Source organism: Dermacentor silvarum, chromosome 2 (genome assembly GCF_013339745.2).
Source record: "Dermacentor silvarum isolate Dsil-2018 chromosome 2, BIME_Dsil_1.4, whole genome shotgun sequence".
NCBI classification, from domain to species: Eukaryota; Metazoa; Arthropoda; class Arachnida; order Ixodida; family Ixodidae; genus Dermacentor; species Dermacentor silvarum.
In genome coordinates, this window is record NC_051155.1 from 229,096,387 (window position 1) to 229,117,642 (window position 21,256).

A 21,256-nucleotide genomic window follows, 5' to 3' on the forward strand; every position below is an offset into this window, starting at 1 on the left:
AACATAGAAATGACATTAAAGCTCCAAAACGAAAAACAAGATCTAGCGTGCACCTGATTTTTTAGCAAGGACAATGGCGAAGGGTCTAATGGGTTGCACTATAGCACCCGGTTTCCTAAAGTCAGCTTCGCCGCACAGTTTTTTAAGTCAAGCTTTGGCACAGTACATCTGTTTGATGCGGTAAAGCATACGAACGCCGCAAAGGTGATTTTGGTTTCGTGTCCGATTGCACCGTGCCGGCAATTTTCAGCCTTTTTTTTTTTTTTTCAAAAAAGAAAGGCAAGCGATAGATTTGGTTAAATGCCATAATCAAATATTGCGAGCCATAGTAACTGCTTGAAAATCTTTCTAGGACAGGCCAAAAATGGGTGTTTTCGACTGGAGGGGACATATGTTACGCATTCACTGTCCCCAAGCTCCATCCAGAGACGCTGCCACTCAGGGGCTCGCTATTTGGGGTCACCATAGGGGTCAGGCGCAAGTGTGCTGGCTGGTCAAGCTCAAATTATCCGGCAAAGGCCAATTTTAGAATCATAATAACAAAAGTTTGAGCCCACAGAATTGCATGGGCGCCGGCAGAGACCTTCGGTAGAGATCGAATTAACCAAAAAATCAGATCGCCAGAGTCAAATTAACGGAAGTCTGCTGTATAAGAAATTCCACACAACAATGCAGGAGTTTGGTTCTCCCTTCTCTTTTTCATTTTATTATCACACTAAAAAAAAAAAAGAAACTGCAAAGGAAAACCAATGAATAAAGAACATTACATTCGGCAGGGGAAGAAGTCCATTGGGTAGTGTGGGGCGTGTGACAAAGCAGTCCCTGGGATGGGCACAGGAAGGGGAGCGATGCAACTGTGTGTGTCTCTCGTGTATGTGTGTGTGCAACAAACAGGAACTTTCATCAACTCTACACAAAACAATTTAAAACAAAGGAGGGCTTGCGGCAGTCTTGGTCGCAATGTGTGCTTCTGTCCCGATTGTACGAAGCGGGCACTATCTTTACGACCCAGAAGTTGTGGACAGGCTCTTCTGTTCACCCTCTTTTACACATCCAAATAATGAGACTGACAAGGGGGGGAAAGAAAGGAACAGCGACCATGGAGACGCCATTACTTCTTTATGTACATCCGGCAGCTCCAATGCACTCATCCGTCTTCCTTCGGAGGAGTGAACCAGCCTGAAAGCACAGACAGAAAGAACAGAGAGACCTATGACAAGAGTAGGATGTCGTTTTGTAATAGACAAATCAAACACAACAGGAAAGTAACAATCCTGTTAACAAATCTGTCTGTGCAAGCAACGCGAGTGAACTCTTGTGCAAGGCAGTATGTTTATGCAAGTACAGCGAACGCTTCATTTGCCTCTCGCTTCAAAGCATTTCAGAAACTCCAGATTACACGACCTCAATCACCAAATGCACGGGAGGACAGGGCACATGAACCCGTAGTCATCTCGGCTCGCCTAGTCTTAGCACACGCAGCATATTACCTCCAAGAGAGGCACGTTGAGCTCAGCCGGGCTAGAAGAAAATCGCTCATTTGACCATTTGCCATCTTTTTTGATCACATTTGACTCTGTGTCCACGGCAGCTTCCATTTATTGCTTTGGTATTCGTTCACAGTGGCAGTGAAATTTAGCTATACAGTATTGAAGTCACAAATGGACAGTTATTTCAGGGTTCAAAATACATAGTGTTCCAAGGACAAAAAGTTGAATACTTGATTATATAGAGAATTTTGCTATTTAAAGTTTGTTATTGTGAGGTTTAGCTGTACATAAGCGTTTTATCACAAGCTGCAGTGGGATTACAAGCACAGTCGGCTGTGGATCCAACAGCAAACTAGGCCTGCTGGCCCCCAGTGATCATCGACCGATCGGCAGTTGTCAGCAAAGGCGACGCTCCAGACAGAGCACCGTTGTGCTCCGTCCTTTTTGGCGAAGATACCAAGTATTCAGAGCGAGCATTCAGGCTTGCCATTTGCAGCGCTGCTAGCTTATCTGTTCCAAATGTGATCCGAATCACTGTATGCGGTAAGTCGGACTACAATGGATCACATGCAAAATTGCACCATGTGTCTCCTGGCAGCTGTACATTGCATTATTGACTCTTTATCTGGGGTTCATCTTAAATTAGAAGGCATGCTCATATATTCAAGTATGAATATCAACTGCAACGGTGAAATTGCGACAAAATGAAACAAGAAACGAACCAAAGAGCATCAGAAAAAAAAAAAAGAATGGGCGCCTGCAATGGCCGCTGCTGATGGATGCCCTTTCTCAGACTGCAGCACCCCTGGCAGCCCGGCTGTCTTAAGCTAAGGCTGGAGTTTCATGACCTAAAAAAGACTGGTGGTGGGTAGATTATACCTTAAAACATCATGTGCTTGGTATGAGTAAAGCAAATGTTATCACTGACGAGAACGGAGAACTTCTCAGCCATGAAAACAAATTTTATACAACTGTAGGCAGAGGGACCATTTCTAGCAGATGGCACACTCTCGACATTGGGCTACTATTGGGCAACATTGGGCATTTTACGCGGTCTGAAATGGAAGATATGTCTGTGCTATCTGGATGACGTCGTCGTGTTCTCTCCCGATTTCGCTACACATCTCTCTCGTTTACGCACAATTCTCCGCTGCCTTACAAACGCACGCCTTCAACTCAACCTGAAGAAATGTCACTTTGGGGCTTCGCCGGCTAACCATCCTCGGCCACGTCGTCTCCAAAGATGGCATTCTCCCTGACCCGGAAAAACTACGTGCTGTTGCCGAGTTTCCGAAGCCTTCTACCCTCAAAGAACTTCGAAGCTTTGTCGGCTTGGCCTCCTATTTACGTCGCTTTGCTTGAAATTTCGCCTCCATCATCGCACCGCTTACGAAGCTCCTCGCCGGCCCCAGCGACCTTTCCCACTGGACACCGGCCTGCGACGACGCATTTGCGACACTGCGCCGCCTACTTACTTCGCTCCCCGTGCTACGCCATTATGACCCTGCTGCGCCAACCGAAATACATACTGACGCCAGTGGTATCGGTCTTGGTGCAGTTCTCGCGCAACGCAAGCCCGGCTTTCCTGAGTATGTTGTGGCCTATGCAAGCCGCGCCCTCACCAAGGCGGAAGCGAATTATTCGGTCACCGAAAAAGAGTGCCTCGTGATTGTATGGGCGTTAGGAAAATTCCGCCCCTATTTGTTCGGCAGGCCTTTCGACGTTGTAACCGACCATCATGCTCTCTGCTGGCTGGCTTCCCTCAAAGATCCCTCTGGTCGTCTCGGTCGATGGGCTCTTCGTATTCAAGAATTCGACATTCGCGTCGTTTACCGATCCGGGCGCAAGCATTCTTACGCAGATGCGCTCTCTCGTTCACCCGTCAAATCCGAAGCAGGGCCTCCTTCAGCGGTAGACTTTTCCCTGGATGCTCTGACCATCACCGACATGCCTTCGGAACAGCGCAAGGACCCATGGATCACATCCCTCTTGACATTTCTCTGCGCCTCTTCACCCGCTGGCCAACCCCCTGCCCTTCGTCGACAAGCCAAGCATTTCGCAATACGCGATTCACTTTTGTACCGCCGCAACTACCTGGAGGACGGACGTAAATGGCTGCTGGTCATACCCAAGCACTTGCGACCCGATGTGTGTGCATACTTCCATGCTGATCCGCAACATGCCCATGCTGGCGGGCTGAAAACGTATCAACGGCGCCGCCAATGCTACTACTGGCGTGGGATGTACACATTTGTCCGTAAATATATACGTTCTTGACCCGCATGTCAACAACGAAAGACCTTTAACCATACACCCGGTCAGCTGCAGCCTTTACCATGTCCTGCCCGCCCTTTTGAACGCATTGGAATCGACCTTTATGGACTGCTTCCGTGCTCTGTTGCTGGCAATCGCTGGATAATTGTCGGGGTGGACCATCTGACGCGATACGCAGAAACCGCTCCACTCCCTGCGGCTGGTGCTCGTGACGTCGCTTCCTTCATATTGCGCCATTTCATACTCCGTCATGGAGCCCAACGGGAACTGCTGAGCGACAGAGGCCGTGTGTTTTTGTCCAACGTGATACAAGAGCTGCTCCGCTCTTGTCGCATTCTTCATCGCACATCAACTGCCTACCATCCTCAAACGAATGGGCTCACGGAACGTTTCAACCGCACGCTCGGTGACATGCTGTCGATGTACATTGATTCTGATCATTCCAATTGGGACGCCGTTCTCCCCTTCGTGACTTATGCGTATAACACCGCGACACAGTCTACGACGGGCTTTTCACCATTCTTTCTTTTATATGGCCGTGAACCATCCTCCACGCTTGACACAATTTTACCGTACCGCCCGGACGCCTCCGATTTCAGTGCAATTTCTGACGTCGCCCAGCATGCCGAGGAGTGTCGTCAGCTGGCCCGCTCGTTCACGTCCGACAGCCAAGCTCTCCAGAAAGATCGCCGCGACACCGATGAGCATGTGCTGAGTTTTGCCGTTGGATCCCTCATCTGGCTCCGCATACCTTTCAACTCTCCTGGCCTCACCCCCAAGTTTGCTGCCAAGTACCACGGGCCATACCGCGTCATCGAGCGTAGGTCTCCCGTCACTTATGTCATTGAGCCGCTCAACCCCTCCTCGGACAAGCGCCGTCTCGGTCGCGACACGGTCCACGTCAGCCGCCTCAAGCCGCATCACGACCCTCTCATCCTTGCGTCCCCTTGAGTCGCCAGGATCGCTCCCCTTCGCCGCCGGGGTTATTGTAGTGAAGAAGAAGAACAGGGAGCAAGCAGTAGTGGGGCGCTCTCATAGATGTAGGGCGCGAGCGCAGATCACGAGCTCTTGGCGCCGAGACCGTTGCTCTCTGGCGACTGAACTGGTTTTTCGCCTGCCGCTTGCCGTCAGTAAATCTCTTTATCACATGAATTATTGAACTCGTAGGTATGAAGTGCCACAGCCCTAATTTGATAAGCGACTTCTTGCACAGTTGGGCAAAGGAGCTAGTTTATCGAATGTAAAGTGGCACACTTCGAGTCACTTGTAGGAACAAAACCAATATTTCACCTCGGATGTTTCTCTGCAGGTTCTACTAACATTCGACACATGCTAAACATCTGCATAAGCTGCAAATGTTTAGGTTGGGGCTTCCCTATAACTTTAAGATGGTGTAAAAACTGTTCCACAAACTCGTGAAAGATAAGTTCAACATGAACGAAATTTTCGAAATTACACTGAAATAAAATTAACACTGCCTCTCTGAAGACAGTGTACAACAAATATATTGCTCCGTTTTCTTTCTGTTCTATATTGCTTTGATCAATATGCAGTGTCACATCTACCAACCATAAAATGTAAAAATACTACTGCCGAAGCCAAGAAACACCAAAATTTTGTGAAATATACTAAAAGTTGTTTTATTATTGAAAACACAGAGAGTTCATTACAAAAAATTACCCGCAAGGATGCTTCAAAAATGCATAGAAAAATTCACATCAGAAAATTTGCATAAAAAATTATTTGCATCAGAGAAAAACATCGATGTCCATGACATTTATTGGTGAAATATCCATATAGTAACAGCCAAAATTTCATCCGCCATTTTAGTGGTCGTGCTGCCACCGGTAGGTCAGAATAATCTAGCGGGTCCAAAAAGTAAGGCTCTGAAAAATCATTCGAAGACTATATATTTGCATTCTGTTGAGATCACTTCAACCTTAAATAGGAAGCAAATGAAAAGTCATGAAATTATTGGCATCAATACGACAATCGTAAACAAGCTCTAGAATTGGGGCATTTTACGATAAAATCGTAGAAGTTGGCAGGTATACAGTGTCCATGGTACATGCTATACTGACAACAGACATGACCAAGAAACTGGTAAAATTGTTAAGCAGAGAAATACTGTGCAAAGAACACTTGAAAAATCACTATGTCTCACACATAGAAATCAGTCATACCGTTTTTCTCGTGGATCTGAACCAGCGACTTAAAGGATGCCTGGGCACGGGACAGGCTGTACTGTGCCTGCAAAGAAAAGGCGCAGTTGTAGGTCAGACCACAACCAGCTTAGCAGCACACTGGTTTAGGCTGAAGCAAGTGAAATATTTCACTGCAAAGTATAAAATGTATTAAGGACCTAACCCAGAGTGCTTAATTTAAACAAGTGCAAGTCTGTCACATGTATACCACAACATCAGTCTAAAAAAAACTTCAGCAGACACACGCAGCAAAACATTTTTAAAAAAGCCATTTCCAAGTATACAAACTACATAATGGTGCTAGTATCACACATCCACAATGTTCAATACTTTGCTGCTTCACAGCTGCCAAATTTGGTGATGTAAAAATAGTAAAACACTGAAAAGCACCCCCATCTAATGTTGAAATCTACAACCAGGAGCAAGCTGACAAACAACTTGTCAGTGGTTCACATTGCAAAGCACTTTTCCTTATGATTGTACAAGGATTAAAACACACAAAAGGTTCGAAATGCACTTTTTTTCACTGATAAGCCTAAATAAAAATAGTATAATGCAAGGAATTATGCCTTATCTTACATTTTACTATGAGCAGGAATTGTGCAAATTTTGGTTAAATTTCAGGGTTCGTACAGGTTTCCAAGGCAAAAATTCAAGGATATTCCAGGACTTTCCAGGACCTGTCACAGGTTTTTCAAGGACTCAAAGCGGCATCCAAAGTAGAACTTCTTTACTCTAACATTTCCAAAAATAAGTAGTTTTATTGCACTTACCATAAATAAATGTATACCACAATGATAATACAAATGTCTAGCCTTGATGACTTCTCAAGATCACAATACAAAATGAACGCCTACAACAGCGGCTGAGATTTCTCCAGTATAGGCTGGGTAAAGTTCACCAAAAATATTCAAAACATTCAGCATACGGTTATTGCACCAAAATAAAAAGAAATAAATGTATATCCCAATGACTGTAATAATGTCTAGCCTTGATCACTTTGCAATTTACAACAATAACAAAAAAAAAAGTTCGCAAAATACAATGAATGCTCCCGACTGCTACTCTGACTTCTCCAGTATTAACTGGGCAAGTTTACCAAATATTTCCAAACCATTCAGTGTAGTCTTGCAACACATCCATTATATTGTAACAAATAGATGTATATTGCAATATTGTAAAACATGTCTTGTCTTGATCATTTCTCAAGTCCGCAATATTAAAAGTTAACACAACAAACGCTCACAACAGCTGCTCGGGTTTCTGCAGTATCAGCTGGGTTGGTTCATGAAATATTTCCAAAACATTCAGCATACCGTATTTTCCAGTGTATAAGACGGTTTTTTTTCTTAATTTTTCGTCTTGTAGAACGGTGCGACCTATGTACGTTTTTTTTTTTCGCCGTCAAAATCAGATCCGATGTTACGGCCATGTGAAGCGCGCTGGTTGAGTTAATTGCTACGGGTTCTGTGCGCATAATCGAGCTGCCAGGTTCTCGTGATAAAGTCCCCGAGCGCCGTGCGAAAACGATGGAGCAGCAACGCAAACGGCGGTAGGCCAACCGCGAGTCGCTCTACCCCGAAGTCGTCCCATCTGCAGATAAGATACGGCGCGCGCCGCTGAGGAAACTACGCAGTTGCTACGAAAGTACAGGCAGCCCCTCACCCCCTCCCTCCCGGGCTGCCTTTCCGCTTTTCTCCCTTGTGCGTGATTCAGGTCACCGTCGCACGCCTTCACTCGCGCATACAGCATACGGCGCGTGGGGAGGATGTTATCGCCCTTGGACTTTATACGGAACATCGCGACAACCACGACGGCAGAAATGCGCCTGGAGTGGAAATATATGGCACCCATACGCTTGCGTGTGACCCACTTTCACGGAGCGAAACATCACTAACGTTTTTTAAATCACTTACCGAAAGAACAGGTGCGTCTTATACACCGGTGCAACTTTATACATTCTTTTTCGGAAAAACTGCCGTTTTGAGGGGGGTGCGTCTTATACAAAGGTGCAAATTATAGACCGGAAAATACGGTAATGTTATTGCACTTATATTATCATAAATAATATAACAAACCTCCACCCAAAGGCACTGAGCATCAGTGGTAAAGTTGCTCCACTATAGCTCTCTTTAGCTTCACTAGGTTCACCTCGCGCGTAAGTGTGAAAGTGGGACAAGGCAGCCCCATGAGCGCGGAGTGAAACGAACGATAGGGTGAGGAAAGCAACTGGCAACCGAGCCAGCACCGAAGCGCGTCACTGGTCTCTCGCTCCGTTCGTGGTTTGACGCGGTGAAGCCTTTTTTTTTTCGTGCAGTTCTGCAAAACGGAACCATGTGTGCTCGCGCCGGCGTATTGTTTCTGAAATGGGGAGTTTGTCAGATCGACGCCGATCAACCACAGAAAGGAGGTCACAATGTCGATATCAGAGTGCATCGCTCACGAAATTCAAGGACTTTCAAGGAAGGAAAAAAATTCCAGGACTTTCAAGGGCCTTGAAAACGCACTTTTCAATTTCAAGGGTTTTAAAGGATTTCAAGGACCTGCACGGACCCTGTTAATGCATTGATGTCAAGCTGTAGTGGCGCTGTTGGAAAGAAAACCAGATTTAATAATAAATTACTCTGGATTACTTGTCTACATGGTCACTGCGTCCACTTGTTATCCTTTTTCAACACCTTTCCACAAGTGCAAAGTTTGTTTAGTGTGGTTTGAGACTTTTTCACTATTTTAGATAGGCGATATTGTCTTAAGAAACAGACTTTTATTGCTGCACCATGTCAAAAATGTGAAAGATGTCGCCCACGTATAAATCCATAAATATATGCTTAGGTGGTAGGCCAGATAACTATACCCAGCTGCAGAAATGTCCAGTTTCACAGTTCATGCTGTTACATTGTTAATGCAAAGCAGTCCCATGCCAGGTGGTATTCAGTTAAACTATATCCAACGCGATTAGGGAATCAGTCTATTTGAAAAGCTTTAATTAGTGTTCGCAAAGAATGCTGCTCTCGTTTAGCAACCTTTTGCAAGGAAAGTGCACACGACCAAATTGAACACATTTTCACTGTGAAATGTGTCACTGACAACGATGGAACAGCCACCATGACATGATAATGGCTAATGTTGCAATACAGTCGACGACCAATAATTTGGACTTCACAGGGAACGTAGATAAGTCCAAACTATCGAATGTCCGAAAAAACGAATGTGCCCAAAAAAACACAATTTTATTAACGTTTTAATGCCCATGTGCAAGGAAGTGGTTGATTTGTTGCTGCACACACTTCTGCTTACGTGCAACCAAATACGCCTATTTTTCTGCCAGTTTTCTGTTGTCACTGTACGCTGATGCAAGGACTGCAAAGGCTCGAGTCACATACACACGGCACGTCATCATCCGAGTTAGAGTCACTGTTTGACGGTGGGAGAACTTGCTCAGTTATTTCCTCATCGTTCACTTCAGCGAACAAACCGCGCTGTCGACGTCTGCAAGTCTTTAACTGTAACGGCGGCAGGAATCGGCACACCGCAGCCTAGCAGGTCATCAATGATGTCCGCATTTGAGCTCGTTGTGGCAGTTCAGGCTCTTCAGTCATGGAGTCGGGGTAATTCGGACTGCGACTCAAGACTCATTCGGAGTCAGACTGCGAGGGGACCGTTGGTGCCATTTGACGCAGCAGAGCAGTCTGGAATGCCAACTAAACAAACGGAATAGCGGGCCATGCTACCATGCCACATACGTTGGGTGCCGGAATAGGGTGTGATGATCACCATGTTGATGCGACCTCACAATTAAGGCAAAGCCTCCAAGATCAGCATTTGTAATTTAATCTAAGGCGAAGTACTACGACCGAGACAAGGCCTCAGGAATTACCGTTTTACGTGTAATCTCTGAGGCTATACTTCATGTCTCATCGAGGTTGCCATAGGAAATAATGGCGGCAGAATCTGCGTATGCTACAGTCACAGACGGAGTCCGGATAATGGAATGTAGAGCTGGCGGCTGTCCGAAATATTGGTCGTCTTTACACATTAAGCCTAAGGGGCCATTGGCGGTGCCACGAAGCTGTCCGAATTATCGGTGTCCGATTTATCGGTCGGCGACTGTACTACAACACAATAATAATCATGCATGACGACACTCAAATGACTGACAATGAACACGATGGAATGGCAACCATGACGACGAATGTATGACGACGCAATGACAACAGCATGATGACAACTATGTGAGGATGCTAGAATGATAACGACCTGATGACAATGGGATGATGATGCTGGAAAGATGACAACTGTATGACGACAATGGCATGACAACTGTATAATTACCAAGGTATGTCAGTATGACACTGGTATGATTATCACAAAATGCAGTGGTGGTCCAGTCAGTTAAGGATTTGGAGCAATTTTTGGAGCACGAAAAATGTCGTTTTGGAGCAGAAACATTGGTCTTTTTGGAGCACTTGGAGTAGTACAGAAGTAATCTGTAGATGTTTAGCGAAGCTAGTTATTACTGTGCAATAAGTAAGTGCTGCTCGACAGCAAAGCATGACACAAAGCCAACAGCGACCAATTAAGCTTGCCTTCCCATGGACGGTATGCCATGCACAGTATGTTGCAAACATTTTTATTTTGGTAGGCAATGAACTTAATTTTGTAAACAATTAAACCCACAAAGCCCAAACACCATTCCACATCAAAGACAATTAAAACAGCGTGTTCACATTTATTACTTGCCATGGAGATATGTTTATTGGTACAAGGAAAACAATGAAATGCTATTGAGTAAACATTAATTAGTACGGTAATTACTTAATTTGTGATTTATCTGCTGTACTATCACGACTGTAAACTTCCTCCAGCACATAAAAAACCCTAGTACGGGCTCTAGTTTAGTTCATTAGCACATAAATTTGAACTTTTAAGCATAAAATTGCATATCAAAAATGATACGTTGGGCGTTGGGGGGTTAAATAAAATTTTGTACGCTAACGAGAACAAAGATATGCGCGTGGGCGTAAGACAGACATAAAATTACAAATGTGCTAAAACAATCTGCGCTGTCAGGCATAAGACTAAGTGATGGCAAATGTCTTATGTGCATTCCAAATGACACATGTGCTTTGATAAGCTTTACCGCACCAGACAAAATGTGTATTATGCCCAATAACAATGTTACAAGCCCGACAAGAGACTATGCATGTATGAGGCGGCGCCAAGATGAGGTGCCTCTGTACAATGTGTCACAAAGATGGTGATGGCGGTAGAGAACAACATTCATTAATATGAACGTACACTCGCTTTCATTGTGAGGAGAGTTGTCGGCTCTGTGAATAGATACGAGTCGATTCGGCAAAAAGTCGCAACTTTTGATGCCGTTACCAGACCTACCTTTCGAAGCACTACTGATTAGGTCTAACGACTAAGCAGTGTGCCATGGCGAGAAGTGGCTGTTGGCAGATGCGACCGGCAAGCTTACACACGCCATCGCTGAAACTTGTCGTGAATATGTTCGTATGAGTGGCTAACAGGTGATCGGCTCTGAAATGCATACGGTTGTCAAAAACCGTTGTCAGACGTTGTCAGACGGTTTTTGACGTCGAAGCCAGCAACTACGGCATCGCGCATAGAAGTTCACAGATTGTAAGAAAGTTCCGAACTGCATGTGCAAACGCATGAATCTGTGTGCATCACACGTGCATGCGATACGATCTGCGAGCCTTCCTGTGCCTAATCGGTCCTATATCTTCGCACATAGGTGCCGTTTTCATCACCGTTCCCTTGGAGTTGATGACCCGGATGACCTTTGCATCATGACAGGCGTGCTTCATAATCAGATTGTGGTTTCTAAGAACTGCAGAATTAATTTTTCTTTTTTGGCCCGAAACCAAATGAGTGCACTGGTAAGGCTGCATGCAATGCATAGACCTCAGCCGAGTATTTCACCAAATATGCGAAAAATACAGTAGTAGATTATTGAGTACAGCCAACGTTCGATTTTTCGGACTCCCTATGGACCGTAATGACGTCCAAGAAACTGGCAGTCCGAAAAAACAAATGCATGCCTTTCACTGCCCCCAAAGGCTCAAATCGCCACAGGCACGTCCGAAATAGCTCTGAAGGCCTGCCAGTACACTTATTAGGCATATCGGTGCTCGTATTGTGACAGGAGACGGCGAGTCCACGCGTGTATAATTAAGAAACGCATACTTTGTCCCGTGACAATTGCCCTTCCCACTCGTCGTACGCTTCACCGCGTAACACTGCTGTATTGAGGCGAAGCTGACTTTTGGGAACCGGTATTATGCAACACATGCTTTCCGAGCTTCGAACGCGCCTAAGCCTAACGAAAGAAATTTTCTCCAAGATGCGAGCGCCACCTGTCGGTAAAGTTGGGAGATAGGCGTGACGATGGCATATGGCCTCTGAGATGGGAACATTTCGGAAGCTATGGTAGACAGCTTGTACTGCTTGTCTGTTTCGCTGCAGATCGGCGGACATGGGAAGTAAAATACAACGCGCTCCTGGCTTCCATTGCGCTGCCTCTTCGCACTTTCCGGACGCACACACACACAGAATTAGGTGCCCTATGTATGCGAAATTCAAAGCGTAATGGAATAGCATCCCGCACGTAAACTACGCTATCACGCTATACTAAAACTCTCTTTCTGCAAAGTTTGTTTGCGGAACGGTAACGCTATTTCCCTTAACCCCGCTATTACGCTAACGTTAAACTAAAACTGTCTATTAAGCGCATGGCATCAACCAAGATCTGTGACTGTGCCGGGACACTGGATGTGGTGCGGTATTCTCAGGCCATTACTTTCGGAGATTGTTTCACAATCGTGAGATTGCACGTGTAACAGCACTGGACTTTTCTGTGTATTGGCGACTACTCCAAGTAAATGCTCGCTACCTAGCGGCCGCGCCGAGAAACAGCTGATACAGGTTCAGGTTTGAAGCGAAAGAGGGTGTCCTATCACAGCATGTGCTGAATGCCTCGTAGTTCCCAAATCGTCGTGATGCCGCACACAAGCCCCAAAATGAAAAAAGACAGATGATGAAAGACCTTTGTAATGTACTATTATGCGTGTCTTTGCAGTGGAGAGACAGCAATGTATGATTTCATCGTTTTTAGAAAGAAGACGCGCATCGGAGCGCAACTTGGATAAGACAGTTTTCTGCCCAAGCATTAGTGTTACTAATGCTTTAAGCAGCAGGAATATTCTCGCTAATGTACTTTTGTCAAGTACGGTAGCAGGAATGATTACTGCCTCAGAAGGTCTGAAGTTGATCATGACACATTGTATGCCGTGAAGTGACATATCCTTTTCATAGCATGCTTTAGTTCAGCGGTACAAACAGAAGATGCCGTTTTCTCATTCAACGCGGTGAGTTGTCAGTTTATTTGCTCGCAAGAAACTTAGAAGCAACTGCAAACAGCACTCGTTCTAGCTTCGGAGTATTCGACCTGCGCACAGCGCCGCTACTTTGTTTTCAGACACTGTGCGCATACCTAAATTCCATTACAACTGGTTCAATTTGTTTCCAAGTCATGCATGTATTTACAATAATACAACTGACTTTGCCAAATGAAAACCCTCGCTAATTTTGGAAACCTGTTGGAAGAAACTCAACTTGGACTGATTGGTTGTTGAATATTCATTTTTCACATTTCACCAGGTTTGAGAAAATCTACGGGCGGCAGGTCTCTGCTGTGTTCCCAAGCCCGGGCCCTACCTCGAGCATTGTGTACTGCGAGCACGAACAAGCGCCAGTCACCAGACACAGACAACCTTATCACACGTATCAGCTAACTATAAAAAGAAGGTACACCCTGACTCACAAACGGAACTCTCATTGGTTTTTTTATACCAAGACCCACTGACCAGTTAAATTTAGTTTTTAGCCTCATTCTATCAGTGCAGAATATCCGTATATAGCTTCAGAAAGCACGACAGACATTACTGCCTATATATGGTGAGATGCTATATGTGATATATCGCAGCACGAGTCAGTGTGGAGTTGCCTATGAAGGTCGAAAACAGTCAAGTATTGTACCTGTAGCAGCGGAGCAACCCCGCAAACAAGTGCTAGCACCTATCGGAGGCCCGTTACGCACAAACACTTCCTTTTTTTAATCTCCGGCTCACTTGAAAGGCTCTGTCTTAAAAAAAATCTGATGCAGCTCGCTGGGCAGGCCAGACGTTTGCACACACAGCGCAACTATTTCGGCAATTTCGTAGCTCATATCCTTGAGACCGATCAAAATAAGGTGATCTGCAGCAAGGACCCTTTTGGCTTCCACAAAACACCTCGATTTGACGCCACGAAAGAGAAACGTCACCACAGCACCACGCGAAAGAGCCCCGGCATGAACCGGTATGTAGTAGCCATGATGGTGATGGTGGTCCTGCCCTTTGTATCGGGTCGCCGTAGATGGCCCTGTCCAAACCGGCATGACCACATAAAAAAGGAAAAAGTCACGGAAACATCTTTTCGTGAACCTAAAAAAAAAAAAATGCACAGTCATCGGTGCAGCGCTTCCTGCTGCCACCAAAACTCAAGGTGTTTTTTGGTCACCTCCGCGGCCCCGACCTCCTCCGTCTTGAAACCAAGTGCGGTAGGCAGCGCCTGTGTGCGGGTTGGTGGAAAGATGCCACCGCACTCCAGTACCACATGACACAGTGTCTCGTCCGACTTTCCACAGAGGGTGCACGTTGTGGAAACCCCCTCGGTGAAGCGCGCTCTCCAAATGCATGTGCGCAGCACACCCGCTCTCCCCTCCGCCAGCCGTGCGCTTCCCTTCGAGTTGTCGTAGCAGCACTCGGTGCGGATTTCGAGCTTCTCATTCCGATACAACTCAAGGGACGACTTTTTTTCTGTGGCTTTCTGCCACACAGCTGCCTCTCTCTGTCACACCTAGAGCCGTGTTCCCTTGCCCATTGGGTCCCTCGGCTTCTGCGCCACCTCCTCCACAGATCGTTGGTAACCAAAAACGCCGACACAGTGCAGCCGTTCTCCTCATACATTTCGTCGACTTGTCGGCGAAAATGGTGTGAACCATCACCTGTCGTGCGACATGCTCCCCCGGAAGCCTCAGTAGCCGATTCTCGTATGTCGTCTTTGCCACCGCCTCTCTTGCGGTGAAGGAGGTCCATCGCATCTCCCCATGTATCGCCTCCACGGGTGCAAGCCTGTGCACTCCCAGCGCCAGCCTGCCTATCTCTCCGACGCCTCTCCAGGAATTCCCGCACTCCCATGGAGAGGCATAGTATGGCGTTAACGTAGGTAAGCCCCGGCACTGCTACCATCTTCCACAGCGCTTGCATCACCTCGTATCTACTATACAACCACAAGGACCTCTCGCACAGAACTCCCTTATGCCTGGCTGCTTTGCCTCTCATCTCCCTCTCATATGCCGAGAGGTAGTCTGAGCTGGTTGTCAGTCTGATGCCTAGATATTTTGTACTGGCGCTCCTGAGGATTGGGTTGCCCAGTAGGCTACATGTTGTGTCGGGCCACGCATCTTGTGCCCCCCAAACCAACACCACACACTTTGCGGCGCTGAACCTCAGTCACAGTCGCGTTATCTCCCTGCCACGTAAGTCTAACAACTTCTGCAGCTCCTCCGGACAGCCTGTAAGGAGTGCAAAATCGTCGACATACACCAGCTCTGGGATCCCTCTCTGCACCAGCTGCCCGCTCTCCCTATGCCTGAAAGTGAAGCCACAATCCAAGGCCTCGAGACGTTGGACCACCCCTGCAACATATACCACAAACAGGAGTGGGGACAGCGGATAACCCCGCCGGAGGCCTCAAGGCATTTCTACCTGTGCAGTCTTACGGCCATCCCCCTAGGGCCACCTTTGCCCCCACATCGCTGTAGATTGCCTAAAGCAGTACGCGATCCTCGTCAGCCAGGCCCATCGCTGCCAGTATCTTCCAGAGGATATCTCGGTCCACACAGCCCATGTCCAGCAAACCCACATACAATGGGTATCCAGCCTGGAGCGCCTAGCTCAATGCTTTGCGTGATGACAAAGAGGCTGTCCTCTATGCGACGTCCCTGCCAGAAACCCATCTGAAGCTCTCCAAGGATTCCCATGGCCTCTACCCACCGCCGGAGTCGTGCCTTCACCACTTGCATGGTCACTCGATACAGGACCTGGGGTTATGGCGATCGGTCTGTAGTTCGGAGGTCTCACTTCTTTGTTTATTTGGACAGTGTTGCCAGATCAAGTAAGAGATTCTGGAGTTGTAAATACAAACAATAGCATTTCTGAAACTGTGCCAAGCTTGCTATTTACACACAGCAAAAGTTAAACTATCTCTGAAACGACCGTACGCGTGCATGCTTGCCAGCACACTTGCGTTTTGTGGGAGCATCTGTGCAGTGTGCTTTCTTTATGCCGGCACCGCTCCTGGCTGTACACGAGTGCGGTGCTGCGACATGTATTTTATTGAACCAATGCATAGATGGCAGGCTGCTTTCGTTTCTACAAGCGATGTGCTCTTGAAGCAATAACACGAGAAGGCAAAGAACGGCGGTGCTTTTGGGTTATTGCCTATTAAAAGCATGAAGCAGGCTTACAGCGACGTTACGCACTGAGCCACATGTCCTGTCGAGCAGACAGCTCAAGATGCTTATCGCAATAAGGTTGGCAGCTATCAGTCATACTGGCGCACCTGTTGGTGGTTATATTGTTACGTAGGAAGACGCAGATGAAAAGCTATATACAAGTATATTTACACGGAAATGCGCTGCACTTGGCCAAGAGGCAACAGCCCGCACTAGCCTCTAATCTTCGTCGTCGTCTTCACACTGCTCGCCTCTTCGTCAAGGCAAATACTGTTCCGTAGCACTACCCCCGGCGGCAAAAGCGCCGTCCCGGAGCGATTAAAGGCCGGACTCGGAAGCAGTGTAATAGGCCTTGAGCCTACTGACGTGCACGACATCAGTAGATGCGAGAGTAGAGGGCGAGGTCGAACTGACAGGTTCAATTTCGTACGTCACAGGCGTCACCTGGTGCAGCACGCGGTAGGGCCCTGTGTATCGCGAAAGGAGCTTCGCTGAAAGTCCAACGTGACGAGAGGGCGACCACAGGAGCACGAGCGCACCAGGCGAAAACTGTACGACACGGTGGCGGGCGTTGTACTGATGCTGCTGAGTGGTTTACAAGGCCGTCAGTCGAGTACGGGCAAGCTGGCGTGCATGGTCGGCGAGGGCGATGGCGTCGCGCGCATACTCGCTTGTTGAGATCGCAGCAGGAGGAAGTGCCGTATCAAGGGGCAAGGTTGGTTCGCGACCGTACAGTAAATAAAATGGAGAAAATCCGGTGGTGTCGTGCCGGGAAGAATTATACGCAAATGTGACGTAAGGAAGGGCAATGTCCCAGTCGTGGTGGTCCTTGGAAACATACTTGGACAGCATATCGGTAAGGGTACGGTTTAACCGCTCCGTCAGGCCATTGGTTTGAGGATGGTATGAGGTAGTCAGCTTGTGTTGAGTGGAGCAGGAACGCACAATGTCGGCGATAACTTTCGACAGGAAGTTGCGACCACGGTCAGTAAGCAGCTGTCGCGGGGCGCCATGAATTAAGATGTCACGCAAGAGAAAGTCCGCGACAACAGTGGCGCAACTGGTAGGGAGAGCCCGCGTGATAGCGTATCGGGTGGCGTAATCAGTTGTGACGGCTACCCATTTGTTCCCCAAAGATGACGTGGGAAAGGGGCCGAGGAGGTCTAATCCAACACGAAAGAACGGTTCCACAGGGACGGTGATCGGCTGGAGATGACCGGCAGGTAGCACCTGAGGTGTTTTCCGACGCTGGCAGGGATCACAGGCAGCAACATAGTGTCGGACGGAGCGAGCGAGACCAGGCCAATAGAAGCGGCGCCGGACGCGGTAGTACGTGCGGGTTACCCCAAGATGGCCTGCAGTGGGTGCGTCATGCATCTCAAAGAGCACAGTCCGTCCTAGATGTTTTGGCACGACAAGAAGATCAGATCCATCAGTGAGGAAGTTCCTTCGGTACAGAATGCCGCCGTGGAGGACATATCGGCGAACGGAGGCGTCGGTAGGTGTAGAGCGCAGACGCTCGATGAGTGCTCGCAGCGATAGGTCCCGGTACTGCTCATCGGCGATGTTAGCGAAGTCAGACACAGAGAAAATACCGTTGGCGTTACTACTGTCGGCGTCGTCAGGCTCGTCTACCGGGTAGCGAGACAGGCAGTCAGCATCCTTGTGTAGTCGGCCGTATTTGTAGGTAACAGTATACGAATATTCTTGGAGGCGTAAGGCCCAGCCACCAAGTCTTCCTGTAGGATCTTTCAGTGAACATAACCAGCAAAGCGCGTGGTGGTCTGTGACAACGGAAAAGGGCCGGCCATATAAGTATGGACGGAACTTCGCAACCGCCCAAACTAGGGCCAGACACTCACGCTCAGTGATGGAATAGTTGCGCTCGGAGGGTGAAAGGAGCCTGCTGGCGTAAGCGATAACACGGTCGCTGCCGCGCTGGCGTTGTGCCAGTACTGCGCCAATTCCGTGGCCGCTGGCATCAGTACGGACTTCGGTAGGCGCAGAATGATCGAAATGGGCCAGAACGGGAGGCGTTGTGAGGAGGTCGATTAGATGCGAGAATGCAGAGGCCTCGTTATCGCCCCACTGGAAAGGGGTGTCTTTTTTCAAAAGCTCCGTTAGTGGTAGTGCTATTGCCGCGAAATTTTTCACGATACGGCGGAAGTACGAACAAAGGCCGACGAAGCTCCGCACATCTTTGACACACTTCGGAACAGGGAACTGCGTAACAGCATGGATCTTGCCTGGGTCCGGTTGCACTCCGTGCGTGTCAACGAGATGTCCAAGGACAGTAATCTGGCGACGACCGAATTGGCAGTTCGATGCATTGAGTTGTAGACCGGCTCGACGAAAAACGTCCAGGACTGCTGAGAGGCACTCCAAGTGTGTAGCGAACGTTGGAGAGAATACCATAACGTCGTCTAAGTAGCACAGGCACGTGGACCATTTAAAGCCATGAAGAAGGGAGTCCATCAGGCGTTCAAAAGTGGCAGGAGCGTTACATAGACCGAAAGGCATCACTTTGAATTGATAAAGACCGTCGGGTGTTACAAAAACAGTCTTCTCGCGGTCTAGATCGTCCACGGCAATCTGCCAGTAGCCGGAGCGAAGGCCAATAGAGGAGAAATAGCGAGCACCGTGGAGGCAGTCAAGGGCGCCATCAATCCGAGGTAGGGGATACACGTCCTTTTTGGTAACCCTGTTCAGGTGCCGATAATCCACGCAAAAGTGCCATGAGCCATCCTTCTTTTTTACCAGTACAACAGGTGACGCCCATGGACTACACGACGGTTCAATAATGTTCTTAGCAAGCATTTTGCGAACTTCAGCGTGAATAACTTGACGTTCAGCTGGGGACACTCGATACGGGCGGCGATGAATAGGAGGGGCATCGCCGGTATTAATGCGACGTTTAAAAGCTGTAGTTTGGGCCAAGGGACGATAGTTAAAGTAAAAAATATCGTGGTAGGATAACAGAACGCGGTTGAGCTCACAAGCGTGCTCGGACGGCATGTCGGGCGCAATCATTTTGTGCGGCGCAAGAAATGCGCCGCACTTGGCCAAGAAGCCACAGCCCGCAGTAGCCTCTAATCTTCGTCGTCGTCTTCACACTGCTCGCCTCTTCGTCAAGGCAAATACTGTTCCGTAGCAATATAATGGCATTTGCGAATGTTAGCGCTGGCACCATTACTCCTTTCCAGATTTCACGCACCACCTCATACTTATTGTGGCCCACAGTGCTCTGTGTTTCATTATTGCTGTATTCCGCTTCCCCTTCATTTTCAGATTATCTTGGTGGTTGTTTGAGTAATTCTTTCCTTCGTTTATGTGTACGCCGAGGTACTTATATTGCTTCACTATGGGTATTACTTGCTGTTTGATTGACACCACGAAGTTACTCGTGTGTTCATTAAAGATCATAATTCCTGATTTCTCTGTGCTAAACTTAAGTCCTAGATTTGTCGCTGCATTCCCACAGATATGCGCAAGTGTCTGTAAATCTTTTTTATTGTCCGCTAGTAGCACAATGTCGTCTGCGTACATCCGTCCGGGGACCTTCTGTTGCACCATTTGTCCGTTACGCATGTAGGATAAATGAAAACCTAATTCACTGTTTTCCAGTCGTCTTTCTATACCCTTGACGTAAAGCGTGAACAACAATGGTGACAGAGGGCATCCTTGCTTCAATCCTTGGTGAATTCCCACCATTTCATTTCCTTTTCTACCTTCCCATACCACTGGTGTCGGTTTTTGAGGCGCTACCTGGTGGTGGGTCGACGCAGGAGCGGCGGTCGCCATGCGCTTCCCTCCGTCTGGCGTGGAGCCAATGGGGACACCCGGTGAGCCGGTGTCTGCGGCGGACCTTTCTGCCTGAAGGTTGCTGCAGAGCACAGCTGCCACAGTGTCAAAGCGGTAGCTCTCACAAGCGCCATGCACAGAAATGCGCTGGTCGGACTCCCCGCAGGCATAAGGAAGCCGGCTGAAAGCAGCTATAAGCGCTGCACTCTATTCAGGCCAGGACCGCTGCTTGACGCCTTCGTAGTTGTCCCATGCCTTTGCGGCACCGCAAAATCGTTTTGCTGCAACCAGCCATTTTTTGTGGTCTGGCGAACCCAAAGGATGGCGTTGTCTTGAAAGCCACAAAAAGTCGGTAATTGCACGGGAACCGTCTGCTGGAAGGCGCAGCGCCTCATCTCCACCAGGCTGCTGTCCAGCTGCTCGAGGAACCAGGGGTGGACAGTGCGGTCGTTCTGGTAGTCACGGCAGCTGGTTCTACTACCAAGGAAGCATCGACGGCATACCTTGGTGGTTTGGAAGTCGTAGTGGTGCCTGAGAGGATATCCTCGCCAAGAGAAGCGTGGACGGCGTTCCCAGGCAGGACGCAACCGCTGACGGATGCGAAGGAGCTCATGATAACCTGGAGCTCCTATGTTAGCTTGACGATGGCTTGGACGAGGTTACCGGTACAGTGCTGCCCTAGAGCCACCGAGGAGGTGCTAAACAGGAATGCACGACGGTGGTAGGCTGGCGGGCTCCATAACCGAGGAAACGTGTGCGGCGTTCCTGGGCAGGAGGCACCCGGCAAGCCGAAGAACCGCGAAGACACACTTAAGGCTGGAACGCTTTAACAGGTTCGTTGTAGACTGCGCTATTGTAAAGAGAGAAGCAGACAGACAGCCACCCGTTGTTGTTGTTGTTGC

The 21,256-nt window shown here is 48.1% G+C and overlaps 1 long non-coding RNA gene across 1 annotated transcript; it reads right to left on the bottom strand.

Moving 5' to 3' along the window:
- Positions 1 to 678: 678 nt before the first annotated feature.
- On the bottom strand, positions 679 to 9,051 carry LOC119442828 (uncharacterized). Its single transcript, XR_005190132.2, has 2 exons — positions 5,948 to 9,051; positions 679 to 1,179 (listed from the first exon to the last, which is right to left on the bottom strand). It is a non-coding gene; the product is annotated as an uncharacterized LOC119442828 (long non-coding RNA).
- Between the last annotated feature and the right edge of the window lie 12,205 nt (positions 9,052 to 21,256).